Consider the following 13,504-nt stretch of genomic DNA (forward strand, 5'->3'; position numbering starts at 1 on the left):
CCTGAAATCAATGAGCATACTCACTTAAATGAGCGTATTCATAAACATGCTGTTCGTCACATCCCTGTCTGTAAGGAAAATGCGCCCTAAAACTCTATCTAATTAAATTAACTTCCTATCTTGGATTTTCATCATCAACTCTTTCCCTTATTTTTTTGCTCAAAAAAAAACTTGATTAAATTTATTAGCTTGCCAATATTTTATCAAGCAACAGCGATTTCTGACATAAGAAGACGACAGCACACAAAAAAAAATGCATAACAAAAAAATTCTACGCTAGATTGCTAGTCATCGCATATCTTATGTATTATTTAATATAATCAACTACAATTTCTGATCATTAAATTTCAATTTTCATACAAGATTGGTTGCTCATAGTTATGAAGGAATGAATAAGATGAGAGGGAATGAGAAAAAAAAGGCAAAAGAAGATTGAGAAAATTTTACTCATTATGAAAGTTGAGTTTTGTGCTTACACTGCAATCTTTAAGCTTTGACATTTATGATGTCTTCTTCTTTTTGCTTCCTTTGAGTCTTTTTTATGTTTGAATAAATATTAAGTTATAACTAACTAACTAGTTGGTAATATTAATATTGTGACCTTATTGATTTTAATTTGAGCGCAGATTTCGCATTTTAATGGATAAATGGATGAAATTGGAATTAATAAATTTACTTCCGAGTATTTTAATTAAGCATGGCCAACAGAAAAGCTGGTTTACTGAAAGCTAATTTCTTGGAAAAATTATTAATCATTTTCATTAATGAAATGCTTCTCAGGGGTAGGGTGGCCAGAGGATTTTTGCAAAATATCGGAACACATTTGGAAAAAATCGGGAAATTACTAATTTTGGCACTTTTGGGATTCTTTTTAACAATTTTGAATATTGATATTCAAAGAACTATCTAAATTAGGTAAGAAACTTAGAAAATAAGTGCAGAAAATCATTGAAATTCTGATTGGTCACATCATCAGGTGATCGCATCGAGTAGTTTTAAGGCTAATGCTAGAAAATTGAACAATTTTTCCCAAAAAGCGGTCTATTCCCCTCAATACGACATCTGATGCACATTATAGTCAATTTAAAATCATCTACCTTTCCTCAGAAGTCTGTTAATCATGAAATATATTGAAGCCCGAGCGGTACAATTGAAAATGCTCCATTACAGAGCTTTAAAGGCTTCACTTAAGTTTATTTGCTAACAAAACTGAAAACCGCCTTCATGTGGATGCCATGAGGTAGCCATTTGAAAACCACACGGATACAGCTTATAATTTGGCTGCAATATGGCAGCCATTTGACCTATGGTGACAATATGGATGCCACATGGGTGATCTAGTGATGAGTATGCTCAATTTAGATCTGTATGTTCTTTGTCTGTTAAGTATAGAGACGGCTCTAATTTAGTATTAATAAAAGAGTCTAAGTAGAGCCTTACAAGCTCCATCCCTTAACAGCACTATTGCGGATCCCACTTCATTTACATCCCTCGGGAAGTCTTTCAAATAAAACAAAAAGGTAAACACATCAAAGGACTTGTGACAATAATCAAAAAAAATGAGAATCAATGCAAAAATTTTTTTCACCATTATCATTTCCATTTATTCAATAGCCATAAAATATGTAATGAGAGAAATGGAAATTTCAATAGAATAAAGAGAAAAAAAAACTGTTCGATAAAAAAAAGGAGGAAAGGAAAATTATTCATGAGAAAATCACCCTCAATAAGATCCTCATTACCACACAATTTTCTTTCCTTTTTTTTATCCCCATAATCAATGACATTTTACGGTTACGATCTTTACTGTCTCTCATTTTCTTCTTACTAAATATTATCATTTCGATTTTATTCAAAAAAAAAATCAGACACACATCCACAACTGTTGGTAAGAGAGAGGAAATACTTTAATTCGATTCTATTAAATGCTTATGGTACTATTCATCGAGTAGATAACGGCAGACATTCAACTATCGTTTTTCATTTCCCTTTTTTTTTGTGCTGTATGCCATCGAGTACGTTTGTGTTTGTTATAAGGCTTTGCGTCATGCCATCACCCCACCCATGAATATATATGCTATTGAGAAACGAATTGCCTCCCGAAAATGTCATCATTAGAATCTTGTTATGGGCGATAGTTTATCGTTACTTCCCTTCCGCCAATTTCATGCTGAGATTTTTTTTCTATGTCTTCAATCTTGTTATTTTTTTCTTTGGTTAAGTAATGATAAAGAAGAGGTTTCGGACACAAAAACAGAAAGTTTTCCTCGATTTTATTCTTCTTGTTGTCTTTACAAGAACGAGCTTTTTTTCGTGGAATGCATGTTGTTGGTATTATGACTATTTGTACTTCTGATTGTTCCTCTTTTTTGAGTGTGACTACATGAACATCTTTGGAATCTCTTAGTTCAGTGAACTCTTTGTCTGTTACTTTTGCGGATGTACTTCTTATTACTTTTAAGGATATTCAAATTCAGATTGTATATTCTGTATATTTTGCACGTGTGCTGGCAAATTTATGGGATGTGTTTTTTGGGTAGCAGAACTGGATTACTATCAAAAGTCTTATTTTTTTGTGTGAAGATCCTAACATTGAGTCATTCACGAGGTAACCCCCGAGGAGTTTAAGCGTTAGCATTTTTAAGAATTATTTAAGTCAAAAATTGGTCGGTAAATTAGCTTTAAGCAATAATATAGCCATTTTTGGTTACTGAGCTTATTGCCAACCTAAAGGTATCTTGACTGGCAATGCTCCTTTCAGCACCTTTTTAAGCATTCCTTAAACCCTAATCCTTAATTTTCAGGTGGTCAAACTGTGTGCAAAACATAATGTAATCGCTACAGAAGCATAAGTTGCCACTGGGAAAGACTACATCGGAAGGATACAAATGACCTTCAACCTCCCTCATTCATTGCCAACTAAACCAGACCTTCAAATAAATCTCAATCCATACGCTAAATCCAATTTAACATATCCAAAAATGCGCCCATAACAAACTCACTACAACAACAGTTTTCCAAACCTTTTTTATCCATCCATACGCTCAAAATCCATTATGGGAACAACGACGGTATCCTTAACCATCAAGGCATTCATTCATTTTGGATATCGGTAAACAAGCCTATAATTTTCCAAATTTATCGGTAATTTATACCTCAATATCAAGACAATATGGAGATGCAGTCATTGATTTCAGTGGTAAGGATAAACGTGGGGATGATGAAGTAAAAGAATAAGTAAAGAAAAGTCCGAAAAGAAGGAATGGATGGAGGTAAGGATGAGGCTAAAATTTACAAATCATTAACCATTATTGACTGTTTCTTGTGCTTTTCTATTTTATCATTTAGTCCTCACATAATGTGAGTTTTTATGCTGGTTAGTTACTTTTCGTGCATGTTCGACCTTTCCTTGATAAAACAACAGAGTCCAAGATGAAAAACCATTTGGACATTAATGTTATTTTGATTTTCAGATAAATTTTTCAATAAAATGCTTCCACATCTTTTATTTGTGCATGTATAGTGATCAAAATAAGCATGGAAATTTCCACAATTTTCCACTCATCCCTACCATCCTCATTTATGGAAGTGATAAGAATTATTCCAATTATTGGAATTTGGATGTGCGCATTGCAATGGAAATTCAAGCTTTTTTTTGTGCCTTCCCAAAAAGCTGGAAAAATGGAAGTAAAATTTAAAACATTTTCTTTTTTTGGCATTTAAAACTTTAATTTTTTTTTGTCTCGCACTCACTTCCTCGTTCTTCCTTCTTGTGTGTATAAATTTTTTCATTAAAATGTCAATGCCATTTTGCTGTGACCGTAGATATGAGTGCAGCACATATATAATTTTTTTTATTTCATTTCATTGTTGCTGCATGTTTTTATTGAATATTCAAATTACGTTATTGAAAAATAAAAAAAATTCTTTTTTTCCTGTTAACATTTTTTACCATATTAAAATAACATATATTCACACACATGACACATATTCTTGTGCATATATATCCACTCTTGCGTTCATTAATAATCAGTCAATTTAAAAATATATATATACAAGAATTTCTGCAGTTTGGAGTTGAATGAGGATGAGTGGTTGATTGGTGGTTGATTGTTTGACTTTATAAGGTTATTGTTTGTATGACTGGATTGATATGTGATTGTTTAAAGTATTAGACTGTAATAACAGGTGTCTGGGGTAATTTTAGAGATGTTAAGGAACATTCTATTTGCCTATGAATTTCTAATGATGTGTAACTTTGGACTTTTGGGAGATATCTGAAGAGCTATGGAGTAGCTAAGGAAGAGTTTTTGAGGCTAATACTCAATTTTAACAGAACGAGAAACTTAAAGACTGAATTTAGCACTCCAGACGTCTCTAAGGACAACATCCTTCCTATATTCATCACAAACTCTCCCAACTCCCATTCCAAACAACAGTAAGCATCGAAACTGCACTTCCCACCCTCATTTCCTCAATCTACTTCATCATCCACCCTTTATTTCCTCCTCAAACCCACATCCACCCTTCAATCAAATCTCCATCGACCACTTATATTAATTCCGGCAGGTCTTGTTTGTTTTCATTTGTCTGAGGTCGGTTAAATTGCTCACATTTTCTCTCACTGATTATTGATTGATTGATTGATTGACGAAAAAAAAAATAATAATATTATTTCTCTTAATATGACTTTTGCAATCTCTCACTGTATTTATTCATAGTCATTTATATCCCTTCCGGATGTTGATTGAACGACCGCACCAAATATTTTGCGGTGATTTGGTTATTAATAACCGGTACCCGCAATATCAATTATTCATATTCATTTGCGATATAAAAGTTGTGAAATTCTTTTTTCACACATCGTCATCATATTGCAGGTTTTTTGTGTATATCCTTACTCGTTGCAATTTGCAATAACGAGAAATTATTTTCTTTTTTTTTTTGCATCACAATAATTACTAATTTATAATAATTGAGGAAGGTAGTGAACAATCACACATGTGCTTGCACAATTTTTTTCCAACGTCATGAGACTTTCTCTTCATTACCGCAGAGACCGCACAATGACAATTAAAATTGTGACTGCGATTTTTATTTTTTTTTTGCAGTGTTCTGTGTCGTTTCTTTCTATAATTCTCGTTTTCTCGTATGTGTCATTATGGAGTGGTAAGAATGGTAGTATGGATGGGAAGTGGTGGTGAGTTGGAAGCGCATTTTTGGGGGTTATTGTACTGATGGGGATACTGTAATGGTCTATAATTTGTATATATATCATTGTGATACATAGAAAATGTATGATTTTTGCAGGACATTATTCAATATAGTCGAATATCCTCCGATGCCTCAATACATTAGAGCATGTGACCAGAAATCGTAGGAACAAAGATTCGAGTCCCACTCGTGAGCCGTTGTTTGAAATTTATACTTTTTCTATTTGATCATCAGATTTTGTGATATTTAAATTGACATTTGGATGGATTTTCATGGAAATATCAAGTTACAGAGTTGAATTGGAGCATCAACAATGTCTCTTTGACTTAATCGTCAACGATCTAGTCATGTCATTGATACTTGCTCGTAATTTTAGTATTGAGTGTGAGTTTCAGTTTTAAATTCGTATTAAGATCCGACATACTTGTCTAAGAGCCAGTTTTGATCAGAAACTGAAATAAACTGGCATTTGCGCTAACTAATCTACACAAAATCTTAATATACTCCAAATTCTGATTCCAACTCAGCTTCCCAGCCACTCAATAAGCTAATCTAATGCTTATCAGCTCATTTCAATCCACTCTTAAGTTCCTAACCCAAAAAACCACCAAACTCAAGTAAAAAACATAAAAACCTCTTTAATACCTCGAGGTTAGCAACAAAATAAGCTTTAAAATATATTAATATAAAAAATTACAAAAGTCCTCGTGTTATTGATCGAGGGACTTAAGCGCATTTTTGTCCCAGCGATCAGTAATTGATTAATAAGTCACTTCCAGACCTTAAAAACAAGATCCAGTAGGATTCTAGTCACTTCCTAGCCCACGAAATGAGATCCAGTAGGATTCAGTTCACTTCCAGACCTAAAACACAAGATCCAATAAGATCCAGATCACTTCTAGACCTAAAAAACAAGATCCAGTAAGATCCAATTCACTTTCAGACCTAAAACACAAGATCCAGTAAGATCCAGGTCACTTCCAGAACTAAAAACCAAGATCCAGTAAGATCCAGGTCACTTCCAGACCTAAAAACCAAGATCCAGTAAGATCCAGGTCACTTCTAGACCTAAAAACCAAGATCCAGTAAGATCCAGGTCACTTCCAGATCTTAAAAACAAGATCCATATAAAACTTCCACAAATTTAAGAACTTTATTTAACGAATTTTTCATAATTCAAACCTCATAACGGTCAAAAAAAATTCAAACATTGTTCAGTAAACACTGTGAAAACATCGACAAACATTGAAAAACACTGTAAAACAATGAAAAAACGTGTTGTTGTTTTTGTTGTTGTTGTATATGAAAATGAAAAACTGTTAATTATAGTATTTATGCGTTGATTTGAAACTTCTAAATGACCGATAACCCAATAACTTGATAGAACGAAGCTATTAAAACAAACCAGAGCTCTCTACGATGTCTAATTTTCGAGATCTCGCGTTCCAGCCGAACAGCCGAACAGCCGAACGAACGAACAAAGTGCATTATTAAGCTCCCTTTTGTAAACAAGTTTACAAAAATGCGCTAAAAAGTAGCAGAAAAATGTGAAAAATGACTTACGTTAATTACTCTTCAGCATTTTTATTGTCCCTATGCACTCATTTGTCGAGAAGAAAAAAAAGCATTCTCATATACAATATACTTGTACGTTGAGATGAGACACCGCACAGTTGAGGAACAATAAGAGTAATAAAAAAAAAGTTGAAACTCACCTATAAAGAGAAAAAAGAAAGAAAATTAAATAAATGGAAAGGAAATGAGAATGAAAATTGAAAATCATAAATTTCATTTTTTTTTTGTTTATGAGATTTAAGATTCGTTTATTTTGGTCAGAACTACTGCAATGAGGTTGTTCTGTAAATATTTCTTGAGAACTTTGCAGTTGTGGATACGGAAGTAAAATATGAACATTTTTATATTTATTCAATGTTTTCGATCAATAATTCATTTGATTGATGTACAGCTTTTAAACTGAACAGTTTTTCGAGAAATTTGTCTGGCAAACTTGATTTTGATGTGATGTTTAATATGAAATTTGGTAAAGAATGTAGAAGTTTTTTAAAATTTTAACACAATTATGCTATAAATTCAGGAATAAGTAGAGCATCTTTAGTAAAATCAATCAAAAATCGGAGTCGATTCAAAATTCTATGTGGAACATAGCCGAGATACACAAATGAAGCTTTAAGGCTCCATTAGATCTCTTTTATTAGTCACAAATGAAAGTCGGCTGAATTTGGCATCCATATGAATCCATTTTGTGTCAATAAGAAGCCCTGCGAAGCCTTCAAAGCATTTCTCAACTCCGTCGTCTTCAAGCGCTGCTATATAGGTCAGTGACGGAGCCTTTTTCAGTTATGCCACTCGGAACAGCTATTGCATACATAATCCAATCCTTCTTCAAACTCTTCAACTCATTGACTTTTCAAATTCTTTAAATCTCTCTTCTTACCATTCTAAATAAATTTTATAAATACGTAAATCGACAATCAAAAAAGTAAACAAATATGAAGTAATGCTTAAAGGCAATTGATTTCTTAATCTTTCCTTATAATTCCTTCTTCGAATTCTTAAATATATGATATTAATCCTGTTTAAGAGTTCTTAGAAGGATTTACAAGTGATCTCGTGTATGGAGGCAGTTTATAGAGACATACACTGTTGTTATAGCTAATTGACAAGGAGTAGGCAGCTTCACGTGTAATCAAATGGATCACAATTGATTTGTATAGTCAGAAAAGTTTGTAAATATTTACAAAATTTCGACAAAAACACCTTCAAGACAAGTTAAAGCTTCAAATTTTCGGAATTTTAGATTATTTAAGATGTGAACTGTTTCAAAAACTCAGCATGACTCAAGTATGCATCCGGATTTGCTCTAACCTAATCCATCTCGAAGCCAGAGTTCAATGACATCCTTAAATATTAATATGGTTCCATTTTGTCCAGCTATAATTCACATATTTTGACTAATAAGGTGATGATTAGACAGAATCTTAGAGGTTGACCTGAATCATCCATCATATCAAGTACCGTCATTTGTATTAATGTTTTCTTCATCACAGCCCGAAGCATAGTCTGAAGCATGTGACAAATGTACCTTTCAGAATATACTCAGTATTTCAACCTTGCATTTTCAGCCTTAAATTCATCAAAATAAAATTCTGTTTAATTTAAAAATTCACAAAACCTCTCCGAGCATGACATTCATAAGAAATTTGACCTTAAAACATTTTCAAGCATAAAAAAATTCTCAGAAAAGTCATCAAGATTTCTCGAACATCTTCTCATGCATATTAACCAATTTAGTCATCAACCCATAATAAAATTAAGAGCGATTCCTTCCTCAAGTTCTATTTTTGACATTAATTACTCTCAACAAATTGCAAGATGTACACAAACCATCCTTATTTTCCGTAATAAATTAGGCCAATTCATGCTTCTCTGGAATGACACTTGAATATCATAAATATAAAAAAAGAAGTAAACATTGAAGATCAAGTAATAATATCCATCGCAATAAAAATCTCCCCACAAAAAATAACAAACTTAATTGCCGTATAAGCGAGGATGTTTCATCAAAAAATAATAAAAATGAATGAAACAAGCATGCAGTACGAATAGGAAAAAGAAGCAAGTGTGAGTGTTTATGTAAGGTAAGAATAAAAATGTTATCGAAATCATTAAAATCACATCATTTTCAGCATCATTGCTTCTGTTGCCATGTGCAGTTAAGTACACAACATACATTCAATGAGTTTTATTAGGCTTTATTTCATTTCGGTTGGTCTATGTGGAGATTGTTGTCAGATTTCAAGGTTATTGTGGTGAATTTCGGTTGTTGGTGGTTGAGGACTGCAGGTTGTAGATGTTAGTGCTCGGAATTTGGTGTATAAGGTAGGTTTGGGTAGGATGTCAGTGGAATTCTGGCGAGAATTGTATTTTGGAATCAGATTAAACATTTAACAGCATCCAAATGCCCCAAAACTACATAATCCTCAACAGACTCTCAAATGATGACATCCACAGCCCTCTCATCTCCAACTATCAAGTGTATGACCTCACAAAAGCCAACAACCAACAAATCCAAAATCATTCTGACATTTGATATGATGATTTTATATTGTATTTGATCACACGAGAAGAAAAAAAGGTATTTACAGCAGCCAAAAGTTGCTTCCTTTTTTTATTACCATCAAATGCCGAGGCCAAACAATCTTTTTTTTCCTTCCTTTCGCAATCCTCAACATGAAATGCTTTTACTCATTTGTTCAGTTTTATTGCTTTCTGATCGTAAATTACATAACGACCACAGCAATATAACATTACTATGTGCTTGCTCTTTTCATGTTTCAGCAAACTAGACACTTGTCTCACTCACTCACTGGGATGCGTACTTGAATATAAAAAAAAATTGGAGATGGTATTTTATAGGAAAATCGATTGTCTGACGTAGATATATGCGGCAATGAGGCACAAAAAATTATTTTTTTGACTTTTATTTTGTTTCTTCTTTTATTATTAGAATTGGTGGGATTAACAGCTAGGCAATGATGGGAAGATGAAAGGGGTTTTGGCATTGAGGAGGTTTTAAGTGGAACGGTGACTTAATTGCTAGGATTTTGTGTAATTTTGAGATTATTTTTGGAAATTTTGATAAAAAAAATTTGAAAATTCAATTTAAACATTTTGAAAATTCTTGGAAAAATCTAAAAATCCATCAAAATTCATCAAAGATGTCCCCAACAGCACAACAGCGCTCAATATTTTATGTTCTTCAACGATTTGCGGCAGAAACGTGACGTTCGATGTAATTCCCTCTTGTTATTATTTGCTGAATATTTAGACATATTTCCGGCATAATTTAATGACAAAAAAGTCAAATGGCATGTAAAGAACTGGAGACAATGAAGTATAGTGACTTAAAAAAGCGTAAAAATTTCAATTTTTTTACAAACAACATCCTCAATTTCATCAATATTCCATACTGTATACACAGAATTGTAAAGTCAAATAGATTCAAATTTCCATTACTGCTCTATTCGCATTCTATTTATCATAATGTACTTTCTACACTCTATAAAGTGCTGCATGCAATTCCAAACAAAGTGCATAAAAACGAAGTGATATTAATGCTCTTCCCGACTAAAATATTAACATCCTACACGAACCACGCTATGCATATACACAATATATTGTATGGAACAATTTTTCAAACCACCGAAGAACGTTTAGTGCTCCTTTTTTTTTGTTACTGAATATTTCATGAATTTATGAACGACGGTGAATGAGAAATAATAAAAATGTAAACTGAATGAACAAAAAAAGCAAAAAAAAATCCCTTATGATTATGAAATTGAATGAAGTTTTTTTTTCTCGCGTTGAAAGAGAAATTTTGAGTTTAACTTTTTATTAAGGAGGGGACGTGAGATTGAATTAGAAAGTTTAAGAAGCTTTTTTTTTTGGAGAATTTAATTTTGGGCGAGGAAATTTTTGAATTTTTGCTTTAATTTGACTTTTGTTATTTTATTTTCTTAAAGTCTTAAGCAGTCTTTAGTTGTGTTGTCGAACAGCACAATTCAGTTAATTCATCTAAAATTAAGTATGCTGCACCATCCGAGAAGAACGCTTGAGACAAACATGACTCAAACATGATGCCAGATTCGATTTGAATCCAATTAAGAGTCAAACTGGTTTAAGACTGAATTTTTAATTGATAAATTGATTTTTTCTATTCAGAATTAACTGAAATTGGCACTTAAGGTTCTTTAGACATGATTAAGGCTGAGATGTAAAATTTGTCAAAGTCGAGGCATCAAAAAACCCTCAATCGTCGCTTTGATGCCTCAAATTTGAAGTAAATTGCCATTTTAGAGTAAAAACCTATCCAAAAGACCTTGTCTGAAGGATGACAACCTCACAATCAAGCTAGAGATGGTAAGGCTCACGAATTTTGATAGTTGAGCAGATACTCGATCCCCCTCTAACATTGTTACGTGACAAACAACTCAAAATCATCACTCATTTCAGCTCACAATTCTCATTTCCATTTCTCTTAAAACCTCCACCAACTTCCTGTTCTAGACAAAAAAAAATCCACCAACTATATTTACACAAATAAAAAAGGGATAAAAAAGAGGAAACATTCTCAAATAAAAGAAGAAAAAAAATGTAAATATTTGCATGAAATGAACATCTTGGCAAAAAACGGCTGGTTATGACTCCTCAGATGTGATGTAGTTAAAAGTAGAATTTTTTTGCACTCTATTTGCATGAGAAGAAAAGGCATCCATAGACAAGAAGTAAAATCTTGTGCAACTAGATATTGAAGATGTTAAAATCACTATTTGTAATTCTGAAATTTACCTTCGTAATCCGCTCTATTGAAATGTAAATTTACACAATTGCATTGCTGTTGGGAAAACGACTTCGTTTTTGTATGTGAGACAGATAAGGAAAAGGAACTAAGGTTTCTGGAGGATGAACATTTTGAGGATTTTAGTTTTCAATTGTTTGACTTTACAAAAGAAAAGTTTTTTGTTGAATTTTGAGCAGAGATGAATTTGGGTGAGTTGTAGACTTTTTTTGGGGGATTTATGGTGATTGTTGATGAAAAATTGATGATTTTTTGAGGTTGTAGTGATTTTTGGGGGTTGTAATTGATTGACTAGAGAGCGAATTGTGTCGTTTGTTGTAAAATGGATCAATTCACCCAATTTCAAGTGCGGGCATGCAGCCGGTGTAAGGATATTGACTATAGAAGTTTTGGATGCGTCGCATAGGGGTAGAGGAGGGATGGGACCGGTTCATGACCTTGTAACAAAGAATTCCGGTGGGTTAAGCTGTTTTGAATGTTACACAATTGCTTAACGTTCCCCTAGAAGCTTGTGAACCTAGTCATATTAATGAATTCACAATCAAATGGATTAAAACCGATTAAAAGTAATTTAAATAGCGAACTTCATTCAAACGCTAACAAATTCCTACAATTTAAGCAATTTCACGGATCACAAAATTCACTAAAAATCAAATCAACCTCATTTATAGCCACTTCCGTCTGTAATAACATCGAAATCTCATTAAAAAATAAAAACCTATCAAATCATTTCAAACATTTTTCCTTCAATTTAATTTTTCAATCCTCAAGCTTCAATTTGTACAAGAAAACTCAAACAGAATAGAAAGCAGAGCATCTGCAAATATCAATGTGATATCAAGCTTCACTTCCTCGATGACATAAACTTAAAAATGAGAAAAAGCGAAGAGAAAATTTAATTTTCATTAAAAATTTAAAATTTTTCAATTTTTTACTATAAAAATTAATTATTCTCATTTTGAGCATTGAGGAAAAACTTTTTAATTGCCTTAATGGAGCTTTTCATTTTCCTTTTTATGTCATTCTATTTTGTTCCTCTTTATTTGATGTTGAATTGCATAATAATATCAGTAAAATACTTTTTATTTGACTTTTTTCTGTGCCATTTTTTGGATGTTTTTGTATTTTATTTTGAATGGGGGAATTGGACGTTTGTAAAGGGAGGACCCGAGCGGCACAGAACGTCAAACGACGCTTTTGCAATTCGCAAGAATGGGACGAAATCAGCCGTCCTGGCGTCACTAGGCAACTTCGCGTATAGCTGTTAATATACGGCTTTTTACAGGCAACATAGCGATGCCCAAAAGAACAAACTGTGCTGCTCGGGTTAAAACAATTAGCAATGAAATCGAAAGACTCTTTCCAGTCCAAAAACATAGCAATTCTTTTAAATTTCTTCAATATTTGTCTCTAACTTAAATTTATTCTTCTAGATCTTATTAATGATTGCATCACAACTTATTAAATCCTATTTATAATTTCCAAATAGCACAATTTAAATTGTGCATTGAGCACCTACCTCCTACAAGGAAGCTCTACTTTTATATTTACATATGTAAGACGTTGTCATGGACTCGAGGAAGTATCAAGCTTGCTATTTTTAGCAATCATTCTGACATAATTTATGCGCATATGCGTAGCTGCTGTTTTTTTCCAAATGATTCAATTTCGCTTATTAAATTTGAATTTATAAAAAAGTTAACTCTGTGAAATTTGTTTTATTTTATTTTTGAAGTAAATGACTGAACATTTGATGTTATTAATGATGAAATTGATGTGAATTGAGGTGTAAATAGAATTTTCTTATAATTTGATCATGGAAGTTTGTAGCTTAGCTACAACTCCCGAGTGATACTAATGAGGAAGGCTTCGTCATGGAGCTATTAGGGCTTCACAAAAGCTGTTTTATTG

General features: G+C 32.7%; 1 protein-coding gene across 1 annotated transcript in view; it reads right to left on the bottom strand.

Annotated features, from left to right (window-relative positions):
* The window catches only part of CadN (neural cadherin), a 122,850-nt gene that overhangs the window by 82,940 nt on the left and 26,406 nt on the right, over positions 1-13,504 (bottom strand). The window lies entirely within an intron of this gene.

This window comes from Chironomus tepperi, unplaced genomic scaffold (assembly GCF_022539635.2).
Source record: "Chironomus tepperi strain 1889 unplaced genomic scaffold, CSIRO-AGI_Ctep_v1 contig_174, whole genome shotgun sequence".
NCBI classification, from domain to species: domain Eukaryota; kingdom Metazoa; phylum Arthropoda; class Insecta; order Diptera; family Chironomidae; genus Chironomus; species Chironomus tepperi.